Source organism: Miniopterus natalensis, chromosome 19 (genome assembly GCF_054644295.1).
Source record: "Miniopterus natalensis isolate mMinNat1 chromosome 19, mMinNat1.hap1, whole genome shotgun sequence".
Classification (NCBI taxonomy): domain Eukaryota; kingdom Metazoa; phylum Chordata; class Mammalia; order Chiroptera; family Miniopteridae; genus Miniopterus; species Miniopterus natalensis.
The window spans coordinates 28,683,654-28,694,618 of NC_142099.1; positions in this window are offsets into that span (position 1 = coordinate 28,683,654).

Consider the following 10,965-nt stretch of genomic DNA (forward strand, 5'->3'; position numbering starts at 1 on the left):
AGATTGGAGATGCTCTCCTACCGATGGCCAAATGATTGATTGGCGTTTTTGCTCCATCAGGAAATCAGCTCACAAATGAAGTGGAGGTGGTTCCAAAGGGAGGGGAATGAAAGAGAAATAAGGGAATGAAGGGTGATGAGCACTGCTGCAAGGGAAAGTTAGACAGACAGACCAAGGGAACATTTTCAAGCTTCATTTCCAGTCTGAGCCATCTCCAGTCTTGATTTTTTGCTCTAATTTCAGAAGAAAGGAAAAAAAAGCTAATATCTAAATCTTTGAATAAAGGTGACATTTACCCATTCATCCTCTCTTCCACTTGGAACCAGGTCTTTCTCCAAAAGAAATTAGCTGCTTTTTGCCAATTGTTCCGCTAATAAGATCCATACCATCAATGAGTTCTTCTGCTGGTGCACACAGAACTGAGCGGTTTCTGCTCTGTCTTCATTGATAAATGTGCCTTCAACTCTTGACGCCAGTGAGTAACACACGTCTCTGTCTGCTTCCCAGGCTGGGTCACCCTTCCATCCAGGTGGCTTCAGGACCTCTTTTGCCCATGAGTGAGACAAGGAAAATTCATTTCTGAATTATCTATAGAACATAATTAGGTCATAAAACAGGCTGCCCCTTGACTATATTATGCATAACAAAGCAAAATGGAAATAAATTTGTTAATTATACACGTTAAGTTTCCCGAATTTAATATGGATAATTAAAAGATTTCCACATACGGAGCTTGTGATTAAAGGGTAGGAACCAGAGAGAATTTACAAAGTGCTTACCAAGTGCCAAGTACTTGAAATGTGATTAGGCCATTGTGTTGTTTGTTGTAAGTGTACGAATATGTACTGAGTTTGAAGAGAAAGTATAAAAAATGAATTTAAAATATACTGGTTAGATATTGACATTATATTTTAGAATTATTGGGTCAAATAAAATACATGGCAAGATGAATTTTACCAGTTTCTTTTGATTTATTTTTTTAATGTGGCCTGGGTTCAAGTTCGCACTTACTCTGAGTGCCTACGCTCCTGGGCTCCTCTTTTTAATCTGGGAGGCAGAATGACAGAAATAGTCAGAGAACCAGGTCAACCTAGATTTAAGCCCAGGTCTACCATTTATGGGCTGTTTCTTCTTTTTTTAATTTTTTCAATTACAGTTTATATTCAATATTATTTTGTATTAGGTGTACAGCATGGTTGTTGACGGTCATATACTTTACAAAGTGGTCCCCTGATGTTTCTAGTTCCCACCTAGCACCGCACATAGTTATTACAATATTATTGACTATATTCCCTATGCTGTACTTTACATCCCTAGGACTATTTTTTAACTACAAATTTGTACTTCTTATTCCTAAGTTATTTAATTTCTTCAGTCCAGCAATTTTCAACCAGTTTTCTTTTATGGCACACTTAAACTAATTACTAAAATTCTGTGGCACACCAAAAAATATATTCTATTTTTTTCCAGTCTGACAAAAAAATAGGTATCATTTTGATTGACTTACTAAAAAAATAGTAATTACCTACCCTTTTTGCTCCAAAGTGACTTTTTAAAAAAAAATAACGTGCCTATACTTGTATATAAGGATTTCTGGTAGCAAGAATTAACCAATCAGACATAACTCTGTTATGCGACGTGACCAATCAGATGCAACTCTATTATATATTTATGGTTCAAGACAGGGCTTTCACACCGGACAGCTATTGTTGTGTTGGCTGTTGTCATTTTCTTATTGACAATCTAAGGGAAAAGAGGTCAGTGCCCCTGACTAAATAATCAGGTATCACATGTTTTAAAAATTATTGCAGCACACCAGTTGAAAATCACTGTTCTAGTCCTTAGTTTTCTTATCTATAAAAGGACTTAATAATAATTAATTTGCAGAATTGCTATGAAGGTTAAATAAAATGATATCTGTAAAGCAGTTATTACCATGCCTGAGATATAGTAGGCATACAATAAATTGGGATTGTTATTACTATGTGTCAAAAGAAGTGGTTGAGCAAATGGTGGCTAACAGATCTTCAAATCTGTTATTGACTAACTGCCCGCCTCTTACCAAGGAGTAGTGATTCAAAATCAAATTATAGATTCCCAGAAAGCTTTTTACAATTGTTGGCTACCCGGTGGTTGTATTTATCTGCATGGATTCAAAATCTTTTGCAGAATCATTTAGACTTTTTTTTGTAGTGAAGAGGACATCTCAACTCAGATATAATTCCATGTGGTCCCTGCTCCATGTCTGGACCCTGCCACCTGACATAGGGGACCATCCACATCTAACCCTGAGTATGAGAATCTTTCTCCACCTGTTTCATCGGCCACATCACCCATGGTGCCCAAAGCCTGCACAGAGTGCTGGGGACTCAGTGGTGAAAACCTTGACCTTCTGGGGCAATACTGAAAAGCTTCAGTGACATAAATCTGGCCATGTAAATAAAGCTCAACAGAGCATATCTTCTTTTTGTGTCAACCTTTCATTGACTTCTTATGGTTCTCAGAAAAATATCTGAAACCTTTAACTTTGCCTACAGACCTGATATGAGGGGCCCAGGCCTGCCTACCTGGTGCATGTTTCTACCTCTCCCTCCCTCCTTCGCTCTGCTCCAGGCAAGTTGGTCTTAGTTCAGCCCCTCCAAGGTCTCCGGCCTCAGACCTTTTGCATATGATGTTTTCTTTTCCCCCAAACTTTGCCTGACTAACTCTTCAAGTCTCTGCTTTTTTGTCACTCCCAAAGGAAGTGACGAAGTCTCCACCTCATTTTTTATTTCAATATTACCCTAATTGTTTCCTTCATGCCCCTTATAGCCCTGATCAAAATTTTATTCTTTCTTTTTTTTCTCAGGACCACAACTGTTATTCTTTGCTGCATCTCCAGCACCTCACACACGATATGCCTGCAACAATATTTGCTAAATCAAATGCCTAAAGAAATGAAGAGATAGACACTGTTGTCCAAAGTGGGATTCATTACTTGTCTACCTTTCTACCACCCTGTTTTCTGATTCCTTCCTTCTTCCACTCCAGACTCTTATGTCTAGAATTTATTCTTTTTGGCAATTCTTCAGCAGGCCCTACGCTCACCCAGCACGTTGAAATGGATGAATCATTCTATGGCCTGACGATGCAGCCAAGGATTAAGTGACATAGGTTTCATCAATGCGCAAGTATACTGCAAATAATAGTGACAATAGCTAATATTTTTAGAGTGTGAAATATGCCAGCCAGTGCTCAATGAACATGATGCTTGTATCTCATATATTCTTCACAACAGTCCTATAATACAGGGACTTTACTTGTTCCCATTTTGCAGATGAACAAACTGAGACTTAGATTAGGCCATTGTTTGAGGCCATGTGGCAGCTAATTGCTGAGAGGATATTTGAAACAAATTTGGTCTAATTCTCTGGACTTGACTTATCTTTCCAAGTTTCAGGCACCAGCTTTGCCAGCTAACTCTTATCAGACCTTCGCTCCACTCTGCTTCCCTCCTAATCCATCTAAGCTCCTTTCTTAAAGAGCAACACCTTAATGGCAATTTCCAAAAATAACCTCAAATTCAGACAGAAGTTATTTTTTCTTCAACACTCTGATACTGACAACTGACACTCTTTTTTCTCCAGTTCCCATATCTAACATTCCTTTCCTAGATTTCTATAACTCTTTTTTTTTTAAACCAAGGTCATTATGACATAATGAGAGGGGGAGAAAAGATAGAAAAATAGCATTTATTTAGTCCCTTCTATGTGCGAGCCGTTCTTCTACATGGTTCGTGTATGTCATCTCATCCAGTTGCCTAAGAGCCCATTAAGTGGTTATTAGTTTCCTGTTAATACACAAGAGAACACTGGACCTCAAAGAAGTTAAATAACTTACCCAAGAGCACACAGCTACTCTGTGGCACACTCAAAATGTCATACCGATTTTTCTTTAATTCCAAAGTCATGCCTTTTCCTTTATACATATTATCTATACCCGGATCTTTCTGATTTGTCTAGTAAGCTTTCTCACATTGTTTCTCCCTCTTCTTACGCAGCTCTCACATCAGACTTCACCTTCCAGGTGCTGGGCTCCACTTCCATCTCCCAACCTCACAAGAAATCATTCTCTTTCCCCCTTTCCCTTCCTGAGCAGTGGTTGGCCCAATGAAAATTTTATGTTTATGTGTATGTTCATTCTATTTACATTTGCAAAGCAACTTCATTTGCATATCTCGTTTCCACAGCCACTTTCACAGAACATTAACTAAGGTAAGTGTCCTGAGCATGGGGCGAAGGGAGCATTTTATTCGGGAGCTTGTCTTGTTCAAGTGCAACTACAGTGTCACATATCATCACATTAGCAGAGAGCAGGCTCCTCGGAGAATGGGATAGAAGGCAGGCCAGCTTCCACAGGATAAGTGCCCCCTCGCATAAGGCAGTGAATGATGAGAGGGCCACACAGCCCTTGGAGATGGAGGTGGGATGGACAGGGCCCTGGGAGCCCAAGGACATTGACAAGTAGATGGGGGCCACGGTAGCGAGCACGTTGTTTGAAACAACAAAAAGTGAGCTTCAAATTTTTATTTAGTGTGGTCCTGAAAAATGCCATCACCATGTATCCTCCAAGCAAATGTTACCTTTAAAGATTTCTTCTCCCTGGGAGTCACCGGACCTCCCTGTCCTGGGTAGAGCTTGTAAGCGTTATGTTATAAACAAGATAATCGAATTGACATAAGTCCCATGATCTGAGTTGAGGTACAAGTGCTATATTTGAATGACAAATGTGAGAGAGACTTTCAGAGATGCAATTTGAAAGCATTGATTTGTTATGTGTACATATGTGGTCCAGGCATAAATGCCTGGCTGCTCTTGATAAGAGCCATAACTATATCCAGTTTATAGCCCCACCAAAAACAACCCTTTGGCCCTCTTCCTGGGCTGCCTGATATAAAAAGACATAGTTTGGTTTGAGCCACTACTGTTAATATTGCTACAACCCCCATAGCATGGGTGCTATTCCTGTCCACCCAGATCCCTTTACCTCTGGGTGCAACCATCCACAGCTGCTCTACAGATAGCAACTCACAGCTCCCATATCTGCAGAATGGCCTTTGGTTAAGGAGCAGCATTGCTAACCCTGAGACCACACTCTCCCACCACCTCCAGAGGTGCTCAACCCAGAGCCTGGCCATGTGGGTCACGCTTTGTATGTAACTTGTATTTCAAAGCTTCCGTGAGGGGTCAGAACTGAAGCCTGTGTCCAGAGCAGAACCTATTCTTGTTTAGCTTTCCCCCTGCTCCGTCCTGCTTCCCTCACTCCCTTTTCCGCAAGAGCACGCCTCCAAAACTGTGTGTGTTTGTACATACAATGGAATATTATTCGTCCATGGGGAAGAGAGACATCCTGCCATTTGCAACAACTTGGATGGCCCTTGAGGGCATTATGCTACACGAAACAAGCTAGACAGAGAGAAAGCCAGAGATTGCATGTTCTCACCAATATATGGAATCCGAAAAAGCTGAACTCATAGAAACAGAGTAGAATGGTGGTTACCAAGGCCTGGGGGTGGGGGAAAGGGAGGTGTTGGTCAAAGGCATGAACCTCTAATTAGAAGATGTAAGTTCTGAGACTCTAACGCACCCCGTTGTGATTATAGAGAACAATACTGTACTGCAGACTAGAAAGCTGCTGAGAGTAGATGCTGAAGGTTCTCACAACAAAAATGAAATGCTAATTATGTGACAAGATGGAAGTGTGAGCTAACACTACAGTGGTGATTAGAGTCAATATGTAAGTGTAGCAAATCCACACATGTGTATCTTAAAGTTACACAATGCTGTGTGTCAGTTATACCTCAGGAAAGCTGGAAGGAATCATTTGAACAAGATGCCCATCTCACCATCTGCTTCTCAGCACCCCCCCCCCCCCAGCTGCACTGCTCTGTGGACCCCACCAGCCCAGGCTATTCTGGAGCCTTAGAGTGGGCAACACCCGAGCCTCTCCACGAGGGCCCAGAAGGAGGCTGGCTCCCCTTTAACTCCGTCGGGCCTCTGTTCTCTGCTGATGAAGAGTCTTCTCTTGCAGTCACCTTTAGAGTCAGGACACAAGTTTTGAATCTCACTAACCCACGGCTGCTCCGCCTGCTCCTGAGTCAGGGAGAGCCCACGGGGAAAGAGGAATTCTCCAATCTGGGTGAGAAGAAGCCACGCCGAGCCTGAATCACTCGTACCCAACACGAAACTGTCCTGACACCCCTTCAAGCCAGTCCCTCCTCAGTGGCAGCTGGGACAGGGGTGACAAGCTGCTCCTCTTCCATTAACAGCCCCCCCCCCCAAAAAAAAAAAAAATCATTCCCCTATGAACCAGGTGGTGAAAACAGACTCAGGCAGAAAACTGGGAAACGGGATGCTGGCCAACATCAGATGAATGTTCACTGAGGTTCAGGGAGCTCAGGAAGTAACACTCCTTGCTCCCATTCTCAAGTTTAGGAGATGATTTCAAAACAGATGAGGACCAACATATCGCTCTCATATTTGATAAGCTGCATAGAAAATCAGGCCTTCCCCAGAAAGGTCTGCTAATACTTCAGCCCTCAATTGTACGACTTACCAACCCAGATAGGCTGTGGGGACAACCTCGGGCGTCCTACAGTGTCCCGCTCAGTGGAGAGCAGAAAGGAACGCACTGTCTACAGGCAGAGAAGGCAAGGGCTGGATTCATTAACGAAAGAAATCACTGCTCCAGAGAGGAAGGGCTGGCAGAGTGTTTTTAAATATTTTCCATGACTAGTAAATTTCCCTGGGTGAGTGAGGGAGCATTTAAAACCATGGAGGGATGTGACCAGCATTTAGAGGCAGGGGTGAGGGATGCTAAGCATCCTATAACATGAAGGGCTCTGCCATACGACAGAGAACGTTCCACCCAAAATGCCAATGGCCCCCCGGTGGGAAACAGAAGTCCCTCTATGTGGAAGCACAAGGCAGAGAGCTCGGAGGCTGCCTCGGCCCTGGTGCACACATGCTCTGGATCACCTACAGATGGCAAAGCACAAGGTTCCCAGCAGAGCCAGGGAGGGGCAACACCAGTTTCACCACCTTGGGAAACCCAGGAGGCACAGACCCTGTAGAGCCAGGTATTGTTTCTGTCCTTTGTGGAGCTCCCAGTTCCAGAGTCAGAGAGAAGTTAGGGCCTGTGGCTTTTGCTGAGAGGGGCTCACCATGGAGGCAGCAGCTAGGCCAGCTGCGGGGCGTTTCTGCTGAAAGCTGCCGTCAGCTACCTGGGAGTTCTCACCTCCCTGTCCTCCTTCCCTTTTCTTGAGACCTGTGGTTCTTCTCTGTGAGGTTAATTGCCTGCCTGTCATTGTGTCCAGGAATCTCTCTGTCAGCTCCCTCTGTTTAACAACCAAAGGTGTCAGAGGGAGAAATTCTCCTAATGCCACTCACACACCCACCCACTGCTCCTTTCCTGCCTTCAGAATAAGCTCGTGTTCCCGTGGCATTGGCCTTCAGAGGGCTTGGGCCAGAAGCGAGTATGCCCAGAATGGTTGCTCGGGCATCTACTTCTGCAGGCTACCTGCTTCTGTGTCTGGCTATTTATATATTGTTAATCCTCACAGGAGGATTTTTTTCATTAATTTTTTTTTTTTAGAGAGAAAGTGGAAGAGAGGGAGGGAAGGGAGGAGAGAGAGGCAGAGAGAGAGAGAGAGAAACATCAATGTGAGAGAGATACATAGATTAGTTGCCTCCCGAATGCGCCCGACCAGGACCTGGGACTGAATCTGCACCCAGGTATGTGCCCTTGATCAGGAATCGAACCTGAGACCCCTAGGTCGGGGGGGGGTGTGGGGGGTGTGCAATGCTCTAACCACTGAGACACCAGGGCTAGAGCTGTGTCTTGCTATATTAACAGGATTATAAATTTGTTTAATAGGAGTCTGAAGTTTAGAATTGATGAGTGTGATGGGCAAACTACTCAAATAAACATGTTTATTATTGAAGCCGTGAGAGAGAGCCCATGTACCTCATTTGCACCTTAATTTCTTAATCTTATCTTTTTTTTTTTAATATATCTTCATTGATTTCAGAGAAAGGAAAGGAGAGGGAGAGATAGAAACATCAATGATGAGAGAGTCGTTGATCGGCTGCCTCCTGCACGTCCCCGCCTGGGGATTGAGCCCACAACCCGGCCGTGTGCCCTGACCAGGAATCGAACTGAGATCTCCTGGATCACAGGTCGATGCTCAACCGCTGAGCCACGCCCGGACGGGCAATCTTATCTTCTTTTATTTTATGCCACAAGAAAAATGGATGGGGAGTTGCTTGCTATTTTTGATGAGATTTCCCTGGAAGTATGCTTCCCCCACCTGCTGCTTCAGGGAGACTAACACCAGCGTCCTCAAGCCGCTCACATCAGGCCAGGCCAGCCACAGAGAAAACCAGCCCTGGTGGCCCAGGAGAAAGGGAGGGGCAGCTTTGCCTGGCCCTAAGGAAGGGGCGCCCATGAAGACAGCCCGCAGGCCTCGCAGAGCTGCACACACCCGGCCTTTTCCTGCATCTCGGTGATTGAATGAGACATTAACAAATGGAGGTTTGTAGATAAAAAGAATTATGGAAAACTTGCTTTCATATTTATTTGCATGACTAGTTTAGAGAGCCTTTCAGAAACGGTCTCTAAGCCTGGCCCTTGGGTTGCATAATATCCACATTTCGTAATATCAGACACTCAGTCTTATCCTGGAAATTTTAGCCAAACATTTTGAGATTGTTTGGTACTCAAGACAGGATGGTGTAAATATTTCATACAAAAGCCTACTAATAAGCACCGTGACAGCTAATTACTCTGGCCATTTAAGATGTTCCTGGCAGTATTCTGAGCTCTTTAGAGAAATTGGTTCACTTAATCCTCACAGGAGTATGTCCATCATGAAGATGAGGAAATTGAGGCAACAGGACAGATTAGTAATGTGCTAATAAGTGGCAGAGCACAGATTCCAACTCAGGCAGCCTGGCCCTGGGCCCTGACACTTAGCAGGACACTAGTAACACTGACGTTTTTGATCCCCAAAATTCTATTATAAACAAGCTTAGCCTATCAATAGAATCAAATAAAGTCAGGATCCTTCCAAAGGTACCAGTCCAGTTGTCTCTGCCTCAAACTCCTCCATACGTGGGCAAGTAACATCTATGTATAAACCCAGCAAGGTGCAGGGAGGCCTGTGGATGGTGGAGTGTGCGAGCAACCTGACGTTGTTGTTTTTTCCATTCTAAATGTTTCAAAAAAATATCCTTAGGCCAAATTTTGCCAGCTGGCTGCCAATATGGGAGCCCTGGTCCTAGTCCAAAATTTTGCAGACAGTGAAACTCTGTAGCCCAGAGAGGGAAAGTGGTTTGTACAAGGTCACACATAAATAGTGACAGGAGCAGAGCTGGAATTCAAGGCTCATGGCCCAACACCTTTTTGTCTTACCACCCAAAATCCTTCTCCACCCTTTACTTCCCCATACTAACCCCCCAGTTCTGATCTTTCTTATGCACAAGCAGTACGGCTTTTATTCTACTTGGGAAGTTAATAAAGCTGAGATACAGATTACTCTCAGGCATCGAAGCTCCTACGTAGTATAAACAGAATCAGGGTAACCATTCCCTTCGCTCCTCTCCCACATACATGCAGACTCTGCGCCTGCCCCAGGTTAATTAGCAGAAGGCAGGTAGGACCCAGGCATCCTGGCCAAACTGGGAACACTGGACACATCCAATACAGGCAACGAGGTGCACTTAACTTTTCCTCCAATTTGTCACTGACCATCCAGTGGGAATAAAGACTGGATTGTTACTCATGAGGCACATCACCGAGGAAAGAACAGGAGACCGGGAGTCAACTGGGAGAGCAGCTTCTCTTGTAGCCCCCCTGAGTCTCAGTTAACTTATGTGCAGTGAGGTGAGTATTAAATGGGTTAATAAAAAATAAAGACCTTCCAAGCCTGCCTGGCTCAACGGTTGAGCATCTACCTAGGATCCAGGAGATCTTGGTTCGATTCCGGGTCAGGCACATGCCCTGGTTGCGGGCTCCATGATCCCCAGCAGTGCAGGAGGCAGCCGATCAATGACTCTCATCATTGATGTTCCTATCTCTCTCTCTCCCTCTCCCTTCCTCTCTCTGAAATCAATAAAGACATATTTTTAAAAATAAATAAATAAAAATAAAGACCTGATATAGTCCCTACTCTCTATATCTGAGAGGCCCTGACTTAATCAAAGAAAAGGCACACACACAGGCACACTCACACACACCCTCTTACACATTTGTAACTACAAAAAACAATACACGGGTTTGGGAAGTTACCCTTTATAACAGTAGCACTACCATTGTTCAACTACTCTTGTTTAAACTGACTCACCTCAAAGAATATTAGGAGCTGTAGCAAATTCAGTGTGACTTTGACAGTAGCAAATCTTCATTTTCTGAGTGTGAGATGATTTAATCTTTGATAACATCCACAAGTCTTTCACAGCTCTGGAGGACAGAGTTGGAAACAAGCCTGGGACACAAGCTTTGAGTACAAGGAGGCGGGATGTGTAATAAAAAGGGGTCGAGATTCTGTGTCAGTAGACCCGGGTTGGTTCTCCACTCTAGGTGAGCCCATAACTCTTCTCAGGCTCAGTTTCCTCATCTGTAGAATGGGAATAACAATTTCTTCATAGAATTCTTATGCAGATCAAGAGATAACATGTGTGAAAGTGTTCTCTAGGCCATAAAGTCTAAATTACAAGTTTTAAAGGTTTTTTTGTTTTCTTTTTATTTTTTTAGTTAAAGATGTGGGGTGCTAAGTAAATGAAATCTGAAGACAGTTCCTATCATGGAACTTAAAAGTCCGTTGTAATGGGAGTAGCAATAACATCATTGTAGAGCTCCCAAGGGGAACAACTGTAAATGGCCAATCTCTTATCTGTTTCGCTTATTCAATTAGTCAATGAACAAATG